The sequence below is a fragment of the Lissotriton helveticus genome, chromosome 9 (assembly GCF_964261635.1).
Source record: "Lissotriton helveticus chromosome 9, aLisHel1.1, whole genome shotgun sequence".
Lineage (NCBI taxonomy): Eukaryota > Metazoa > Chordata > Amphibia > Caudata > Salamandridae > Lissotriton > Lissotriton helveticus.
The window spans coordinates 549,608,703-549,629,465 of NC_136070.1; the positions used below are offsets into that span (position 1 = coordinate 549,608,703).

At 42.3% G+C, this 20,763-nt stretch overlaps 1 long non-coding RNA gene across 1 annotated transcript; it reads left to right on the forward strand.

Moving 5' to 3' along the window:
• Positions 1 to 4,408: 4,408 nt before the first annotated feature.
• On the forward strand, positions 4,409 to 19,937 carry LOC144782829 (uncharacterized). Its single transcript, XR_013601281.1, has 2 exons — positions 4,409 to 5,040; positions 19,271 to 19,937. It is a non-coding gene; the product is annotated as an uncharacterized LOC144782829 (long non-coding RNA).
• The last annotated feature ends 826 nt before the right edge of the window (positions 19,938 to 20,763 follow it).

Here is a 20,763-nt window from a genome sequence, read left to right on the forward strand (position 1 = left end):
CTGAGATGGACAGTAATTGAACAACCACTGATTCCAACCCACGTAACAGATGTCAGTAGTTTCCTATTTAAAAGAGAGCAGAAGTGGGTATACAGGTTAAATTCAGACAAAAATGGGCTGAACGAAGATATTCCATGGTTGTCGCTGTAATACATATAGTATATTGTATATGATATATGGTTGGATATCGGCATATATGGGTATCCCTCCTGATTTCCCTCCTGTGGCTTTGCCCATTAAAACTTTATTGGCCGTTCATTCTAAAATATGTTAACCTTATCACAACAATAATGCCTTGCATACTTCTGCCATCTCTCATTTCTCACGCGCAACGCTTGAGGCACAGGCTGTTTCGCATTACGTGAATAAGGTCTGTTTGAACCTGTTTTGCGTTTTCTATCTCAGCAAGAGTAGAACCTACTTTGCCCATTTTTTATCTTACAGCATAGGTCTAGGCTGCTTAATGACCCTGCTGCCCGAAAACAATGTTGAAACACTGTAAAACAGAAGGCGCGCTTGGTGATTTTGCAATGAGAGAGCATTAAGAGGTGAGATATTATTTTCGCCCTGAGCCTGTAGCAATGTGAGGGGAACGTTTTATGGGAAACAAACTGGTTTCATTCACTGAATTACTGTAGACTACACTACCCAGATGCGCTGTCCTGACGCAGGCCGATGACGTATATGACTACACGTCCCAGAAGCCCTTTCATGGCGCGGGCTAATGACGCGTTTTACGCGACCCGCTCCACACTTCCAGACGGCAATAGGTTTAAATACCCGATACTGCACCGCGTCGGTACCTCCCCAAGACAGCCCAGAAGGACGTCTGGAGTACCGACTGGAAGGTGAGTACGGGTGCGACTATAGGAGATGGATGGTAAGCTTCTGGTAGTTCTGAGTGCCTACTGCTTCTGTGTTTGTTGTGAGGGAGGGTGTGCTGCCGTACGGCTTAATTGGCGACAACGGCAAAGTTTAAATCAAACGGGCATTTACAGGGGCTTGCTCAGTTTAATATGTACACTCGAGATAACGCACGGCGAGTGTATGCATGGGGCACTTGTAAGTGAATAACGAATGAAGTTTCGAGTTGACAAACAGTACCGAATGAAATGAAGGCTCACAACACCTGAGTCGTTCCAAATCTGTATGACCCCATAGACCAAACGGGAGCTAACAAGACCTTGCTGAGTTTAATATATACACTCGAGATAATGGACAGCGAGTGCATGCATGGGGTACTTGAAATTGAACAATTCATGAATTTCAAGTTTACGATTGATGCTGAATAAAACGAAGGCTCATAACATCTGAGTCGTTCAAAATTTGTATGATCTCGTAGACCAAAATAACCCTCACATTGTTTAGGGTTGAGAGGGTCTTGTGATATGAGTTTTGACCAGAGCTCGTTAAAAGTTTATGGATATTACCCTCCGAATTGTTTGCTGCCTTGATAAGTTGTGTGAAGTTGGTTCTTTGGTTATGCCACACTAAAGTCCCTTCTTTTTTATGTTTGTCTACCAGAGCGGTGCTCCCATTACCTGCGCTGTGGCAAGGTGATGTGGAGTTTTTCTCTCCTGCCATATAGGTGAGTGAGACTGTATACTTTACTTATATGATAGTATATGTGCCTCAATTGACACGAGGTAGACATACAATCTGTCCCAGTCTAGATTACTGGATACAAAGGACATGGATCCGGTAATCGAACCATGACTAATTGTTATGTGTTTCTCTTTCTATGTATCTGTTCGTGTATTTACTGGCCACTTGTCGCCCTGGCGACCATGAAGCCAGGAGAAAGATAACCTATATAACATCCAGGTGATAAATAACCCTTTTTTTACACTTGATATTGAGCAGTAGCGATAATGGTCCTGATGAAGCAGCAGGATACCTTTTGGCTCCACCTAGTCTGCAGAAACATGTTGACCTAACACACTTAATAGTAGTTATTTGTTGACACTACTATCGTCGCACTCTTTTATTGATTTGGAAGTGCAGAGGTGCTCATTAAAGGTTCCTTAGCCCTTCACTATCCAATTTTATTTGTTAAAAAACACACCTTCTTTCACTTATTGATTTCCTACACGCTTTCTGCACTGCTCTACAGTTGTCATTTTACACCCTCATACACCATAGAATTCACTGGGCCTCACAGGCCAGATAAGGCATATACATCTGTCTATCTGCAGTGGGTTTACCATCTTACCTTCAAGGTGTGAAGGATCCCAGATGATGAATAGGGTGGTTCCGATCGACGACTGATGGGAATTTTTTTTCACAAGGAAGGAATACCCGTTGCGTAATGTCACTAGTTCACATTATAAGTTGAGATTAGTTTGTCTTCCCTTGCGCAGATACATAGTTAGTTGTTTTCTTTCCTTTTTATTTGACCCATTGCTCCTTATTGTTGGTGTATTTGATTTGTCAGGGGTGGTAGCAATGTTTGGTCATTAAACATCCCCTGGGACCCTCAATTCCCTGTTGTGTTCATGTCCTACACAACCAACAAAAGGAACCAGAGGCTGCCTGTGAACCTAGCATACCACTTGGTCAAGACACAGCCACCCTAGAGGGTTGTGTGTGCGACTAAGTAACAGCTCCTTGTGGTCCTGCAGCTGCCTCCAGTCGGCACACAAGCGGCCCCAGTGCAGCCCTCCTGCTGTCTCACAGCATCCCCGACAACGGGCCTCCCCAGGCAGGAGAGTGAAAAGAGACTTTGCCCCACCGACAGGTCATCGGTTGCAGCCAAAGGGTTCCACAGAGAAAATTGGTCAGATAACGCCTCCATGAACTCTTACCTGGGACTCCATCCTCGTTCATGATGCTACCCACTATAAGGAACTGTTAGAAGTCACCACAGATAAACACCGACGTCAGCAAAGTGAAAGCTATGCAAGACTGCAAGACATGTCATCATCAGTGAACTGACAGTATGCAGCAGACGTCTCAAAGCCAGCGGTCGTGTCCTGAATCCCTCAGGTTAAACTACGGATGCCCGCCGAGATGGTCCTGCTGCAAGCAAAGTCACCAGCTCATGTTTGACGTCTTCCTGACGCCTGACTCAGAAGACTGATGGACCCTGTGGTGTTTAGTTAACTGTTTGTTTTGTCCCCACAGGTTGGACTAACCTTTTGTTTGTTCTTCAATAAAGTTGGGGAGGAATGTAGTGTCCTGCAGGACACCTTCTAGTGTTCAGCAGGAAGCTGTACTCCCAGCCACTCCCTCGGGGGCTGGACACACCTGCACCCGCACACCCATCCATCACGGGTGCCACAAGTGACGTAGCCACGCCAATAAAAGGGCCCGGGTGCACGTGCTCGTGGCCCGTTACCAGTATAATGCTACGGTGTCTGTGTGGCTCACTATAGTAGCATGTGGGCCCAGGGCCCACAACACTACAACATTTTCCTGCCTACAACTGGCGGCACTGAAAACCAGTGAGCCCCCTGTGCCCTCCTCTTGCTATAAGCCGCTGAAACATGGCGGAGACTCACGTCACATGCCTGCCCCACATGCCCGCTAAACTTGCATGCATCCCCTAGACCCCGGTAATTCCCTGCCAACAGCTGCTGCTACAAATCATGGGGAGACCTTCTGTGCCTCTCCAAACCCCCCCCTACTTCAGCTGTCACATGAGGTATGAGGTATACCCTCAATATGTTAGTAAGGCCTGGGAAGCAGAATAGCCGATAACCCTTGGTTACTTACCAGTAATATCCATTACTACAACGCTATCTTCCTGAACGCAGATCTAACGCATCTCCTCGGTGGATAAGCTTTCTGGGAGGCTCATTAACAACACAGGAGACGTAATGGATTGGGCAGGACCACCAAGTAAGGGAAAAGGGCCTGATCAACATAATTCAAATAGATCTTTGGTCAACTTTAATTTGGTGCATGTCTCGTGGCACATGGTAGAGCCCTGTCAGCCCTGAAGAACCGGATGAACAAGAAAATAGAATTGAAATAATGGAGATATCCGCAAATAATCGAGGCAATAGTACCTATAGGGCCCTCTAGGGGTGTTTTTATTGGTTTCAGTGACTACAATCTTCTTATGAGAAGGAGGAGATGGCGTGTGCTTGGCCAGGCTGTGTTTTTCTTACAGTGTAAGAAATTAACAGAAACCTCTGGCTGACGCACACACGCGTTTGAATGCATTATCTTTGTCTATAGGTATAGGTGGGTTCAAGTTGTTCGACTATAATGAAGATACTATAAACCTGCCACCTCAGCCGACCTACTGTTCATTAGGATACTGGATGCAAACAAAACGTCAGCACCTGCAACTCCCTCCTCGCTCCCCGTAGCCAAATCCCCAAAGCTGGATGGATTTACACTGTCTTTAATCCGCAGCATCTATAGCTGACGCATTTGCGATGAGGTATCTGCCCACGGAGGAGGCACTGTGCTGATAAACCAAAGCCGCGCCATAAGGCTTAGAAGATGAAACTCCATCAAAGGAGAAGGAGATAGTGGAGAGAATGTGAGATCGAAACGAAAGAAAGGAAAACAAGAAAAGAGACTGAAAATATAACATGTAAAAGAGAGGGAAAAGAGAAAGAGGAAAAAAGAGGAGAGGACAAAGGTGAAGGAAGCATAAAACGAAAAAATATTGATTCGTCAGAAGTAAATGAGGAAATTCCAAGAAAGAGAAATAAAAAAAAAGACAAACCCATGTGGAGAAAGCGATAAGAAGAGGAAAACGTGGGTCAAATATATAAAGAAATAGAAATATAAGAAATAAGTGCTGCAAAAAATAAGTAACAGAAATCGAACGCTGGAGAAAGAAGTGCAGTGTGTAAAATAAGTCGGTAAAGAACCGGGAAGGAAGAAAGAAAAATCAAGAAAAACGTGAAAGAACGAGGGTGCTAAAAAGTGAGAAGAAAGGAAGAGGAGAAGGAAGGAAGGAAGAGGAGAAGGAAGGAGACGGACAAGGGGGACGGTTGGTTCTCTAGAGAAGCACAGAATCAAGAACGCTGGAAAAGTTCTACCATATTAACAGCTTTTTGCGGCAAGTCGGCACTTTGTCTGGTGAGTCTCTTTACTGTTGTCCCCATGTAATGTTTTGTTGTGATTAATCACCCCTAGGTGCAGATGCGCTGGCGGGAAGGGGATGGTTTAATGAAATGTGCCCAGTGTTGAGATGAAATTATAAAGGAACTAGCCTAGCACAATCCTAGTTGGTGGATGCAGGTGTGCATTAGAAGTAGGTCCCTACTTCTAATTTACATTTTTATAGTGTTTACAGCAGGTGAATCCGTAACTTTTGAATAGAAGAAATAAGGGGGCTGATGTCAGAAAGGGGTTTTCCCTTTCTGTGTCTATGGGAAATGTGTTAGTGCACTTGCGTTAAGATCCAATACATCAGTTAGCAAGGACTTCAGGATGCGATGTAAGGGACGGAGCTTCTGACTTTGGAACCGGGGAATCAGGTTCGAGTCCTGGCCTCCGCTTATTATCCTGTGATTATCGGCAAATCACTTAATCTCCCAATGCCCACATAAAAGTGTCCTTGTGTAATGTAACTGGAGCTCATGTAAAGCGCTCCACCACTACCTTCTATTTGGCATGTATAATACAGCAAAAAAATAATAATAATAAAATGTCAGCAGGAATGACATCACATTATTTGACCACAGATGACACTACGACGATGAGCTATTTTCCCAACCGTAGTCCCTCTACCGCCTCCTAAATGATGCAGAGCATGTAGGTGAAGGGCAAGGAGTGTAAGCTACAGAAAATTAACAGCAGTCCTAATGCCCTATGTACTTCGTGTTCCTAGCACTGCCTCCATGAACCCTGACACCACAGTAGAAAGAAACAGTGGAGGTGAGTGGGCATTATCCTCCAGGTCCCACAGTTTTCAGAGAGCTCCTACTCTTCAGCAACATTTATGTGTAAATTTTAATTTGCATGAAACCTGTCCTCTTCATTAATAATGAGGCTGATATTGTGGCCATTATGTGAGGCACCAGACACTCGTGTCATCTTAAGAATTTTTGGGACCCCGGCTAAGCCATATTTTAGGACCCCTGTTCAGAAAAAAAAGAATTTTATGAAGAAAAAAAAATTCTGGCAATTCAAGACCACATCATGCACAATAATATTCAATTATAAATTAAACATTCGGAATCAGTGTCACACAAAACCTGTTGAAATATATCTCGTTCAGGGCTCCAAAAATCCGCAAAATAACAGTGGGTTGAGAGAAAGTGTGAGAAGTAGAGGGAGGCAGAGAGAGGTTAAGATAGAGAAATATAGGTGGGCTAAAGAGAAGAAATTTCACTTTCCCTGGGCGGCCCTTGAAAAGTGGGTTGCCCTGGGCAATTGCCCTCTCTGCCCTCTCTGCCCATGGCTTCAAATGTCTCTGCAGATGCTATGTTTTCTCTTTTCCTGAAGTGATTTTCTTAAATACTAACAGCTAGATTCATCAAAGTGAAATCGGCTCACAAAGGGCCAGATTCTGAGAATCTGGCCCTTTGCGAGCGCAATTCTTGCATTTGAGATTCATCATCCCAAATGCAAAAATCGCAATTATAGAATTCGCAAATTTGCGAGGAATTGCATTTAAGGAATCTCTATTTGAGATTCCTTAAATGCAATTCATGAAACATTTAAAAATTGCGAATTCGCAAATTTGGGCAGCTATTTACAGCGAAGTCAAACCTCGTGGTAAATAGCGGAAACTTAGAAAAATGCACTTAAGTGCATTTTTCTAAGTTGTATGTTACACACACACATGTCCCTAGGACATGTGTGTGCGTAACACCAGCATCCAATGTCATTTCAGGGGTGCAACAGGGTGTCCATTGGACACCCCTGCACCCTTGAAATCGCAAAATCAAAATGCGAATCGCTAATAGCGATTCGCACATTGATATGTCTTCCCATTCATTCCTATGGGCCTTTAGGCCCATAGGAATGAATGGGGAGTTATTCCTTATTTGCGATTAGCAATTAGCTAATCGCAAATAAGGAAGCTGTAGGAATCGCAATAAATATTGCGATTCCTACATGAATCCCGTTTTGCAAGTCTGTAATAGCGATTCCTTATTATTCGCTATTACAGACTCGCAAAACATGCCGAGGATGAATCTGGCTGTAAGTCACAGGTGCTGCATATCACATCTGGCCAAGAAAGGAAGAAGCACTGCATTCAATGTTTGCCCCAGGCTTCACACATAGGCCCACATGCATTATTGTAGGAATTTGCGATTCCTAAATTGCGAAAATTAAGGAATCGCAATTTAGGAATTGCAAAATCCTATGCATCAAGAAATTGCAAAAGTTTTTGCGATTCCTTAATTTTCTTTATTTGCGATTCCTTAATTGTGAATCGCAATTAAGGAATCGCATTACATTGATTCCTATGGGCCTAGAGGCCCATAGGAATCAATGGGAAGGCATTCTCATTTTGCGAATTCGCAATTAAGGAATCGCAAAATGAGAATGCAATTTCAAGGGTGCAGGGGCACCCCTGAAATGTCACGTAAGTACATTTTACTCACACACATGTCCCAAGGGCATGTGTGTGTGTAAAATATAAGTTTCAAAAATGCACTTTTGTGCATTTTTAAAACTTTTTTCAAATTACCATGAAGGTTTACTTCATGGTAATTTTCCCCTTCCTAATTGCGAATTCGCAATAAAAAAAAAATCATGCATAGCATTTAGGAAATCGCTAAATTTGCGATTTCTTAAATGCCATAGCAAATCAAGAAATCGCAAAAAAATGCGATTTCGTCAATTGCGAAAAATGAAAAAAAAATGATGCATCCCAAAAAAGGTTTTTGCATTCGCAAACGGCCGAATTTTGCGATTCGCACCGTTTGCGAATGCAAAAACCAATGATGCATGTGCCCCATAGTCCTCCTAGGACCGCTAAATAAAGGTCAAGCCGGAGGTAGAAATGGCCACCGCTGTACACATCTAATACATGTCAGAGATTTATGGGGTTTCAACTGGAACTCTTTCCAAAATTCACTGCAACATATATGTGAGGAATATCCTATTTAATATTTTTAAATGATACACCACAGGTTTACTGAAAGGCCTCAGAGTGGAAGGAGATGCAGGAAATCGGAGCTGATGCCTTACCACTTTTGGCAAAGGTGCCTTATGCTTTGACTGACCAACATCTTCCATTTGAAAAAAAGCGCTTTTCTCAAACCAGCTTGTCAGCTGATATTAAAATCCATTTATGAGACATACCACAATGCTAGATTGTGGGGTAGAAGCGGTTCTTTGAATGGAGAACAAGGGGAGGTCTAGATCAGGGGCAAATGCAGTACCTTGAGTTTCCCCAAATACATTTAATGTACTTTTCATGTTATACAGATCAAAAGTTTAATTATCGTACTCCATCCACAAACTGAAGTTCCTGGTCAGCGTCTGATCATAAGTGGCACAATAATTGAGAAGCACTGTAACCATAGTTACTGGTACCACGTGGTATCTCTCTCCCATTACCATTCTGTTATGAGATGTGGACAAGGAAATGGGCAATAACATACAGGAACTTACTTAGTGGCGTAATGCAAAATGATGGGGTCTGCCATGCAGAATGTGATAAGGGCCAGAGTCTCTCATATCTCACAGATATTCATTGACCTTGGGATGAATGAGGCCCTCCATGAAGGGTTGGGGCTCCCTGCGCAACAGGTGTTGTAAGGGCTTGCCTTACACCTCTGAACTTACTGTGTCTACACCTGCCTTCCCCCAATACCAGGCCTTATTTGACTGTGAGTTCCACTTGCCAAGTAGCAGAACTCTGCCCTGGTTTTACCTCATCCCCTTATTTTAGGTGCAGGGAAACTAAATGACAAGGAATTGGGAGGAATGATATCTTCTGAGAAGATACCACTCCACTGTATTTGTGATCGGGTCCTTAGTGGGTGAGGAGAAGAAAACATACACTTTCTGGTGAACATTGCTGTTTCCTAAGTATCAGTGCAACAGCAGTAACCTAAGTCCCAACCACCTATCTCAGATGGCTAAGCAAATTATATGACTGCCAGAAGATCTAACTAGAGGTTTTCACAGCATGCCTCCCATACTTTCTGTTACTCCCAGGCAGATGCACCTATGTAGAGCCCCCCAGGACTCCAGACTTTATATTTATATAATACTTCCTGGTGTTGGACGCTGATTGTGGAGTCCACGCTGTTCTTACGTTGAACGGAATAGACCAGAGGCATATCATAGCCTTCTTTGTCGCTCCACACGTCAGAAAATGTTTTATTAAAATAATTACTCTCTCCACATCTTTGGAATAGCCCGCTCAAAATAGCAATTACGGCATCATACTGAAATATCCTTTGTACTTTGGCTCTACTACGTTTTCTTCACTTTTTTGACCGATGTGCTAACCAACAGAAATTTCTGGTGTGAAACATACTGGACCATGTAATGCAGGTATCTTTTTGAAAATTTGGGACGGTCTTGACATATTATCACAAAATTCTTGTTCACTGCTTCAACCGCTTGATTCTCTCGCGAAATTTTAATGTACTATCGTACTCAATATCCCTCGGAATTGGGGACAAAGCCTTGAGAAAGTCACTTGACGTGACGAAACACGTGTCGGCTGTTGCTTATTTGTGGACCATAATGAAGAGGACATAACTACCATTCTTAGTCTTTTGACTAGTTCTCAAAATTTGGGGATACTTGCCCTCTTTTTGTCTATGTATCTGAACTTTTTTGGAAATTGTACTCTATGTTTGTTTAAAAAAATCTTTGTTTTGTGAATTACCATGTTTCAAATATACTTATGAATTAAAAACTCATTTGATTTTGAGAACCGAAACTTGTTTGTTGCCAGTGGTATTTGGGTTAATATATAGAATATTTCGTTTTGATTAAATACACAGAATATAAATCACTTCTGAGTGCCGGGGCATCGGGTACATAAATAATTTATATTTATATATATATAGATTCTTTCCGAGTTCAGGACTCTCACAAAATGGCATAATTACTAGGTATGACCAGAGGCTGGGCTAGGAGTCGTCAGAGAGGTATGCTCCAATGGCAGCCTTTACACTATGAGACTCAGTCGTGTACGCATAGGCTATGCTGATACATCCCCACGTTTAGGCACTCATGGTGAAACAAAAAGTTTTCGAAAGTTGTGAATCCAATGCGTTTTTTATTGGTTCAATAAAGTTGTAGTTCAAATCAGGTGTGATATTCAATTCATATCAAAACAATCCTTAGATTCTTAAATGAGGAACGAACAAATTAGAAACTCCAATGCATTTCGGGCATAGCCCTTTCTCAAGGAGTTCTGTAGAGAAGAAGAAATAAGGTGGATGTAAAATGATGAAGCAAAGAAATACAGGGATTATATAAAAAAACGGGGGTGATGTGCATTTACAAAACATGGTGGTGTATGGACCGTGGGCTGTCCAAAGATGGTTTGTTGTGAGGTTAACGTGCCAATATCTGAGTGATGGGAAAACTGAACGGGGTGTAGTGAACTTATTAATGAACTATACCGGTGTCCTCACCAGAACGTGCGTGAATATAACAAGACGCGATAAAACATGGGCTTAACGCTTAAAGTTAACGTGAACTAACTAAGCCGGTGCAAAGACTTACTTCAAAATCCACTGTAACGCGTCGCGACACAAAACGGGTTCAAGGGCATTCGAAAGAACGCTGCAAAGTGAGTGCCGGCCATGTCGTCTGATAAAGACGAAGGCGTAAACATAGAGGACGGACTCGATGGAGGTTGAAGTGCTTCAGGGTAAGCGCCATGTTGGCGTGGTGTATACTACTGCGTATCGCCTAAATAAAAAACGTATAGGAATGTGATGAGGGACCATGGTTATATAAATGATATATGAATGATAGATAGTGAAAAAGTGATAAAAACGGGTAATGAAAATGGTGACGAGAGAAGAATATGAGGGGTAATGGAGAGAAGGTGGAAAGAGCAAAAGCACCCTCAAAGTGAATGAAAAAGTACAGAACGAAAATAATAGATCCGGCTCACAAGTAAGAGAACAATGTAGCATACAGTACAGTGAAATTACAAATAACAGCTATATTCAAAACGGTCGTTGAGACCGAAAGGTTTATAGGTTTGCAGACGGTATATCCATTCCAGTTCTCTTTTAAGGAGATGTTTGTTGTTGTCTACTCCTTCTCTTTTATTTACAGTCTCAAGGATGATGAACTGTAATTGTGCGATGGAATGGCGGGCTTCTGAAAAATGTTGTGCAATGTTAGATTTCACATTAATGAGACGAATGTTTGATTTGTGCTCATTCAATCGGACTTTCATTTTTCTTTCAGTTTTACCCACATATAGTTTACCACATGGGCATTTAAGAGCATAGATGAGGTTACAAGAGTCACACGTGGCATTCACATGAAGTTTGATGTTATGACCTTTCATTGGATGGCAGATGGATTTACCCTTAATGACAGATTGTGCCTCGGTTAAGATGTTGGTGGGATAATTTCTGTCAGAGAATCGTTGTTTCATCTCATCCATGCGTTCACTCATGGTGGTTTCGTCTGAAACAATGCGTTTGACCCTTAGAAGTTGCGAAAAAGGCAAGTGTTTCTTTAAGGATTCGTGGTGGTGGCTGTGGTAGTGTAGGGTATTATTACGATCTGTACTCTTTCTGTAAAGATCAGTCGTAAACTGGATGAGATGAAACAACGATTCTCTGACAGAAATTATCCCACCAACATCTTAACCGAGGCACAATCTCGGGTGGCACTTATCTCCAGAGAAGACTCACTCAAGAAGAAACCACCCACGGAACAACAACGTATCGTACTGGTCTCCAAATATTCCACAGCAAGCAAGATCTACCAGAAAATAATATTGAAACACTGGCCGATTCTCCAAATCGAACCAGATTTTGAGAACATGTTCCAATCGCCACCCTTGTTCGCACACACCAGATGCAAAAATATCAAGGAGATCCTGTCCAGCTCAAGCAGTCCAACAGTGCGATATAAAGGGACACAACCATGCTTCAATTGCAGTCATTGCAACTCTGTCATTAAGGGTAAATCCATCTGCCATCCAATGAAAGGTCATAACATCAAACTTCATGTGAATGCCACGTGTGACTCTTGTAACCTCATCTATGCTCTTAAATGCCCATGTGGTAAACTATATGTGGGTAAAACTGAAAGAAAAATGAAAGTCCGATTGAATGAGCACAAATCAAACATTCGTCTCATTAATGTGAAATCTAACATTGCACAACATTTTTCAGAAGCCCGCCATTCCATCGCACAATTACAGTTCATCATCCTTGAGACTGTTAATAAAAGAGAAGGAGTAGACAACAACAAACATCTCCTTAAAAGAGAACTGGAATGGATATACCGTCTGCAAACCTATAAACCTCTCGGTCTCAACGACCGTTTTGAATATAGCTGTTATTTGTAATTTCACTGTACTGTATGCTACAATGTTCTCTTACTTGTGAGCCGGATCTATTATTTTCGTTCTGTACTTTTTCATTCACTTTGAGGGTGCTTTTGCTCTTTCCACCTTCTCTCCATTACCCCTCATATTCTTCTCTCGTCACCATTTTCATTACCCGTTTTTATCACTTTTTCACTATCTATCATTTATATATCATTTATATAACCATGGTCCCTCATCACATTCCTATACGTTTTTTATTTAGGCGATACGCAGTAGTATACACCACGCCAACATGGCGCTTACCCTGAAGCACTTCAACCTCCATCGAGTCCGTCCTCTATGTTTACGCCTTCGTCTTTATCAGACGACATGGCCGGCACTCACTTTGCAGCGTTCTTTCGAATGCCCTTGAACCCGTTTTGTGACGCGACGCGTTACAGTGGATTTTGAAGTAAGTCTTTGCACCGGCTTAGTTAGTTCACGTTAACTTTAAGCGTTAAGCCCATGTTTTATCGCGTCTTGTTATATTCACGCACTTTCTGGTGAGGACACCGGTATAGTTCATTAATAAGTTCACTACACCCCGTTCAGTTTTCCCATCACTCAGATATTGGCACGTTAACCTCACAACAAACCATCTTTGGACAGCCCACGGTCCATACACCGCCATGTTTTGTAAATGCACATCACCCCCGTTTTTTTATATAATCCCTGTATTTCTTTGCTTCATCATTTTACATCCACCTTATTTCTTCTTCTCTACAGAACTCCTTGAGAAAGGGCTATGCCCGAAATGCATTGGAGTTTCTAATTTGTTCGTTCCTCATTTAAGAATCTAAGGGTTGTTTTGATATGAATTGAATATCACACCTGATTTGAACTACAACTTTATTGAACCAATAAAAAACGCATTGGATTCACAACTTTCGAAAACTTTTTGTTTCACCATGAGTGCCTAAACGTGGGGATGTATCAGCATAGCCTATGCGTACACGACTGAGTCTCATTCCACATTGTGTTTTGACGGAAACACTACCCACGAGTGCACCTACTAACTGTCAAGTTTACTCGTTACTGGTATACACCATCGCAGTGCATCACTCATTACCATATCGATTAGCCTTTACACTATGACACTCTCGCAGACTTATGGGAGTTTGGCACAGGTCATTTCTTAAAATGTAATGCCCTGCTTGCTGCGGTCCAGCATAGTTGAGGAGAGGGAGAATCCAAACCATCTCCAAATTGTATCCTAAGGATGTTTCTGACATAAAGGATGGAGAGAAAGGCTATTACATTACTCTACACTACCATCGCCCCTGGATTTTACCCGCACTCAATGGCAGATAATAGAGAATTCCCAGATGAAGAATGGAAAACTATCGTACAATACTCCAAGACGAGGAACCCACAACTTAAATTTCCAAATTACCCACATGTAACATATCTTACCCTCAAAAGATAGCACAAATATATGTGGAATTTGCAGGTAGTTGCCCCTGATATCAGAAGCCTATTGCGGCTTTTCCACATTTGGTTTGGGAGTGTGGAGTAATCAGACAATTTTGGGCTGAGGTAGTGGTGAACCTAACTTGGGGTGTCAGGAAGGTCCCCCAGGACTTAACATACTGCATACTAGGGATGATACCCAGGCCAAAGCACGCCAGACACACATGTAGATTATTAGACATAACATAAGTACACACCAACTGCTACATAGTCATAGTCTGGAAGGCTAGACAAGTGCCTAGTGTGAAGTTGTGGCTACTGGATTTCCAATAATGGACTTGGGCTGAACTTATGACTTGTGCAGTACAGGGTAGAATGAGGGGTGCTGGGCAGGTGCTACGGAATGGGATACAGTTCTGCTGGTGTTGCAAGCCAAAACAGATGAAAGGCCACCGTAGAGAGTAAGTAACATATTCAGCTTCATGGATTAAGTACATTAAACAATTTAGTGTGATTTGTTTGCAGGAAAGGCGCCTTTAATGCTGCATAGAGGGGGCTGGCCAGAGTAGGGAGGTGAGACCAATAGATGGTGGGAGGCGGTTAAAATAGACCCAGATATCCCCAGACGCATTTTATAAGTACATATCAGTCTTGTGTGCTAATGAATTAGAAAGGTGCACCACATTAACCTCAGCGGCGGGGGAGGTCGTAAGCGCTTTTAACATCATCACAGGTAAAATAAGTGACTTTTTAAGCACCCCTACCCAGCGCTTTGATTTTCAGTTCCCCAGATGGTTCGAATCCCTCTGTTCCCAGGTGGCTAGGAACTTGCGAGAAGCACTAAATAGGTGCCCTAGGCACCCGGTTTTGGTGAGATCGCCCGAAAAGAGTATAAATTAGAACTGGTAAGACGTAGATCTGCTCTAAAGGATGAAGCATAGAGAGAGCTAATTGAGGCAAGTACGCTGAGGGACAGTGCCAGATTCTGGTGTTTAATTAATAGCTCCTTTCTAAACCCTGAAAAAGGGAGAATACATCACAGAGGAGATGTGGGTTCTTCATTTTGAAGCCATGTTTGAGTGTCTCCCTGAGTTAAACTGCTCTTTTCCCCAGGTGGACGGCACACCTGACCTGGTTAAGGATGGCAATATTGTATTAGCTAGTAACATAGCCCTGGGACCTGATGGCATCCCAGCTGATCTCTTTAAATCAGATCCAACCCTTTGAGCGCAGGTTCTTGCTGCAGTTCTGAGTGCAGCAGCATGGTCCAGCTGTCCTGAGTCCTGGGGGACCTCAACCATAGTGCCAGTTTTAAAAAAAAGGCAACTGCGACAGCACCATTGTTATAGACCGATTTCCTTATTGACTCGGTGGTCAAGGTGTTGGGCCGAGTGCTTTTGGACAAACTGACAACCTGGACAGATGAACATGCCATTCTATCGGATATCCAGTATGGGTTTCATCCTGGGAGGTCCACAATGGCCCAGTGCCTTAATCTGTCCATGATCCTGAACAAATCTACTTAACATTCATGGATCTGTCTTCCGCATTTGATTGCGTGAATAGGATGCAGACTATGGCAGTCCATGCTGGATATCATGGTAGATGCTAACATTGTCCTTTTTTTGGAAAATCTCCACCAAGCAACCAAGGCGCAGGTCAGATTTTCACAAGACTTAAGAGTCTCCCGCCCTTTGGCCATAAAGCGAGGTGTATCGCAGGGCTGCATTTTGGCGCTCTTTTTGTTTAATTTGTATATTAATGATTAAGGCAACGTACTACAAGCCACAAGGGTTGACTACCCACCGGTAGGCCGTCGCAGTCTGCCGGTTTTATTATATGTGGACAACGCAGTCCTTATATCCAGGACCGCCAGGGGTTTACAAAGTCTGCTTGTCTCCTTTGCGGCTTTCATGAGGGTTCGGGATCGATCTATAAATGACTCGAAATCCTTTGTGATGCAGGAGGGCCCTCGCAAAAAAAAGCCTTTTTGGTTCAGGGGAGGCGCTGCACAGGTTCCCCGTACTGATGTTTTCTCGTTCTTGGGAGTTACATTGGATGAACAGCTGAATCGGGGCCCATTAAAACAGAGAAAGAGTGGTGACTCAGAGCGGGCAAATACGTCCATTTTTAACTTCGCTACTAAACTAGGCAAGAGACCAATAGCGGCTCTATTAAAGATATATCAGGCCAAGTGTGTTGGAAAAGGCCTCTTATGGCAGCGAAATATGGGGGCATGTATCCATGGAAGAATTGCAAGTGGTTGAGAATACGTTCCTGAAGCGGCTACTGGGTGTGTCCATCGGAACCTCGAATATGGTGGTGCACGAAGAACTAGGGTTTCCGTATTTGAGTGATACTTTGGCTCTCCGTCCTCTAACCTTCTGGCTGAAAATGTGTCTGAGTGATGAATTATCGTTGACCCAATCGATATTGAAAGAGTGTATGGCTCTTGATCACTTGCGTTGCATACCTTGACTTAGTTATATAAAGACTCGCTTTGAAAGACTGCGCAGAGCAGAATTATATACTAACCCTGAAATTGTATGCAAAAAGGACCTGGGTTGGGTTAGGGAGTCCTTCTATAGTTTAAGGAAATTGGAGAGGGAAGAGCGTTAACTGAGAATACCCACCATTTGTAAATTTTGAATATTGAAAACAACATTATCTACTAAGCCTTATCTCTTGGGATTTTTTTGTACGTACAACCTTTTTTTACTGACCTGCTTTCGCCTGGGTTTTTTCCACCTCCTGCTGGCTTTCCCCAGAGGGAGCAGCACAGGACAGATCTTAGCAGCATGTGGCTGCGACGGCATGTCTCCACAGGATTAGCTTCATTTTTTATCATTTTGTAGGTTTTATGTGATCTCCCAGAAAATTTGTATCGTCCCGATTTTAAGGAGGATGAAATTCAGGCAGGCCCATCCAGCTCTAATGTATCTACAGTTGTTGCATGAAGATTCCGTTTTGTTTGGTCTTAATTTCCTTAAATCTGCAGTAAAATGTAGGGCCCACATAGAATAGATGGTAAAAAATAAAAAATAAATGTGGGTCATTTAACAACTTAGCCCTCTGAATGAGGTTTAATTACTCGAAAAGGATCCTGAGCACTATTTCATTTTTGGTTTCTCTGAATCTTTGACCACAGGGGACCAAGTATCTTGCATGCACTTTATCCATGAATCGGTTTCTGTATGTAATGAATTGTGTAATGGTTTTATGAACTTTTATTAATAACTGTTTTTATATATGGTAAACTTGTATGGTTTTACATCTGAAAACCAAATAAAGTTATTTGATTGATTGACTTATTCACAGAGGCCTTGTATAGATATGGCTCGGTTGATGTCCAAGTGTGAAGGGCAGGGAGAGAGTGAGGGCAATGTGTCCTGACCTATGCCTTGGCCTTCTCACTGGTTCCTACCATAGAGAAGAGTGGATTCACACTATGTATGGAATAATTGTAAATAGGATGTCTCATAGGTCGATAATATCCAATATTAAGAGCTGCTATTTGCTTCAGGCCCAGAACTGGTTATAAATTATTTGAGTTCAGAGTTCAATTGATATGTACCATGAATGTAAGAAGTAATTCATGTAATGAATAATAGAACTACTAACTGCAGATGTAGTAGATGGAAGGGCGCTGTGTTTTGAAAGGACTCACTACAACTGAGGGATATATGTTCTTCAATTTAGCTATTTAATTTGAAAATGGCAATAAAAACATTAACAAAAAAGAGGATGTGACCTACAGGAAGCATAGACAATCTCTTCTCTGGATTCCACTTACAAAGAAATGTAGTTTAGAATGACAATGCTGTCCAAGGATCTTTCAAGGGATGTTCACAATATACTCCCCATGAGGACTACTCAGACTAGTTTTGATTAGAGCTAGTAATACTTTGCTGATTAAAAAGTTCCATCAAAGAGAACATAGCTTTTATACCACAGCTATAGCCTACAATAACCTTCTCCTGAAATATAGGAAAGTCAACAATAGCATTAAGGATATTTCTTAAAACACTTCTTATGTATCTCCTTTATAGGCCACCTTGAATTCCCTCCCTCTTACCTCTAGATTAGAATACAGTGGCACATTACATACAGACTTGATAACTAGGAGTGTGCACTATGCACCAATGACATACCACCTTATATCATAAGGGACGTATTTGCAAACAGATGGATGCTAATGAATGGTATCCCCGGTGACCAGAAATGATAAGAATCACTCATTTCAAACAATATTTACCACATATAAGGAATGGAAAGGATGACTCTCTTTGGAGGGCTGAAGACCAGTTCAATAACTGCTTCATGCCTTAACTCCAAAAATCTAGGTTCATATGCAGGTGATACCCACACCAAACAGCCTCAGTTAGCATCATCCTCAGTAAATAACAAACTTTTCTTCTGATTGGATGACATTTCTTTGAGTCACTGGAATCATTTCTAGCAGCCTATTGCCCTACTTTTCTCAACCTAATCGGCTTCAGGCTGCTTTACACTGGGCATGTAACTAGGGTCACGGTTGTGCCTCCATTCTCATGACCAGCACAATGTATGTTCATGCAGTCCAGGTTTTTGATTAGCCAACTACATCAACATAAAGATGAGGAGTAAGCGGTGCAACCTTTCTCAATGGCAAGCAATGGACAGATTGTACTTTTCTGTACAGAGATGGGCCACAAAATGGTGGTAAAAGTCAGAAAGAAGTAGGGACAATTATCCAGGGGTGTAGCCATTATTCAGGTTTCCTAACCGTATTTCCTTTAGCCGTAGTCACTTGTTGGTTGACTGAACATGGATACTCAGAAGGATTCATTAATCCATACTCATGTTTGTACCTCACTTTGAACATTATAACAGAACTTTTTCCTTGGGTCTGTTTGAATTAACTGTAAATAGCTTTTATTTGCGTTCTAATGTTCTTGAGCTATTTGTGTAGTTTATATTTCTCGGAGGAAAACAGCAATTGTTCTTCAGTTCCTATGTTGATTTGGATTTGCCAAAGTGATTTCACTTGGTACATTAGCTGCCACATAGCTGGGGGCCAGTGTGTGCATTTGTAGCCAGGAACTCAATGTTTCTCAAGACATGTTGTGGTCTGGTTGGTAGGACAATGCGTCTTTGACTCTGAAAAGTACTTTGCTGCCTTTTGATTAGGTTTGAGCTATAGAAACACCATACATATATACATACTGTGCGTGATGAGTCTGAACTCCAAGGACCAAGATGGGCTCTGATCTTGAACAAATGCATTTTAATCATTACACTAGTACTTTTGTAGTTTAGAGGACATGCACCTGAAAGGGCTTTTAAAAAACCTTTATAATTTAGGAGTTCACCCAGAAACATCTGTTTAAAGAATGTTAAATGATCTCTGTCTTCTCTTCCACCACCCAGCCATGTCGAGGGATCAGATTGAGTCCGTGGTGAAGACGGTGGAGATGTTGTTGGCCGAGGTGGATCAGCTGAAAAACCGCTGCAGGCGGCAGAACGAGGATGTCAAGCTGGTCATCGAGGAGCTGCAGAGGGAGAACCGGGACCTGTCCGAGAAGTACCAGCAGGCCGAACGCGATATGACCGAGATGAAGAAGTCTATAAATGAGCTCATGGACATCAAGCTGGCCTTTGAGGCCCGGGAGAGACAGGTGCGGAAGCTTAGCAAGCAACTCTAGCTGGCTATAGCAGAGGAAGAGGTGCACTTTTCTCCAGAGGAGGCCTTTATGGTGTTTCTTCATGGCATGAATCCACCACCTGAACCTCCTTCTGATGACATTTGCAGGCCAACAGAGAGGCTAGGGCCACAAACGTTAAGCTTAGAAGTATTCTTCTTCATTTTGGGTAGGCAGAAACTACCATGACCGTGAACTACTGTGTACATAGAGCAGAAGCGTGGAATATTTGGACTTGCCAGAGAATCTTAAAGCACGACAGGCACTGGGAAAGAAAGGTGCCACAACTGGAAAATCCACTCTCATACATGTAATACCAAAGGGGGCACAATTTTTATCAGGGGCTTACTTTACTTTTTATGACAATGTCCCTTGTTTATTGATCATTTGCAGAAGTATGTAGTAATTAAATATGAAAACGTTTGTTTTCATAAGAAAGTGGTGACTTTTCTTTTATTCGGATATGGGGGCGGTAGATTAGTGCAGATTGACTCCACAATCTCACAAAATGTTGATTTATCTACCTGGTAATACAACTGTGCGTCATACTACAAAGATCAAACAGAGTTCAAAGCACAGCATCAGGGCTGGACTGGGATCCAAAAACAGCCCAGGCAAATTTTGTCAGACTAGCTCCCATACTGTATGTAGCAAGCGCCGCGAGTGAGTCTGACCTGTGAAAGGGGAGCTTGGATGGGCTCTTCCCCAAGAAATATTTGAAACAAATTGCATATGTAGAGCACTTTGCAAAACATTTTTCACTGTATAATCTTACTGAATGGATGGCTGGGAAATGGAAACAGGACTGCATGTCTCAATCAATGAATAGTTGGATGGGTGAAGAGCAGATTGTTGAATTTATTCAAATGTGGATGCCAATGCCTAAAGACTTTTAGTTACGTGGAGCAAGCGGTCGCAATACACTGTTGACGGGAGGATGCTCTGGTTTTCATTATAGCTTTTGCATTAAAACATCACACTCCTCAAACCGTATCACCAATCCTTTTGAAACGTGCATAGTCTGGATGTATTTAATACAGTGTAAATTTAGAGCCTCACACTAACCAAACACAAAGCATTGAGCTGTGATGTAAAACTGGAGGCAAAAAGATGTAACAATGTAGTGGCTGAACAGGACAACGTGAAACCTGGAAAACTTACATTGATCCCGGCTCACCCTTGACCGCATTGTGTGGTCCTAGGAAATTTTATTTTCAAAGG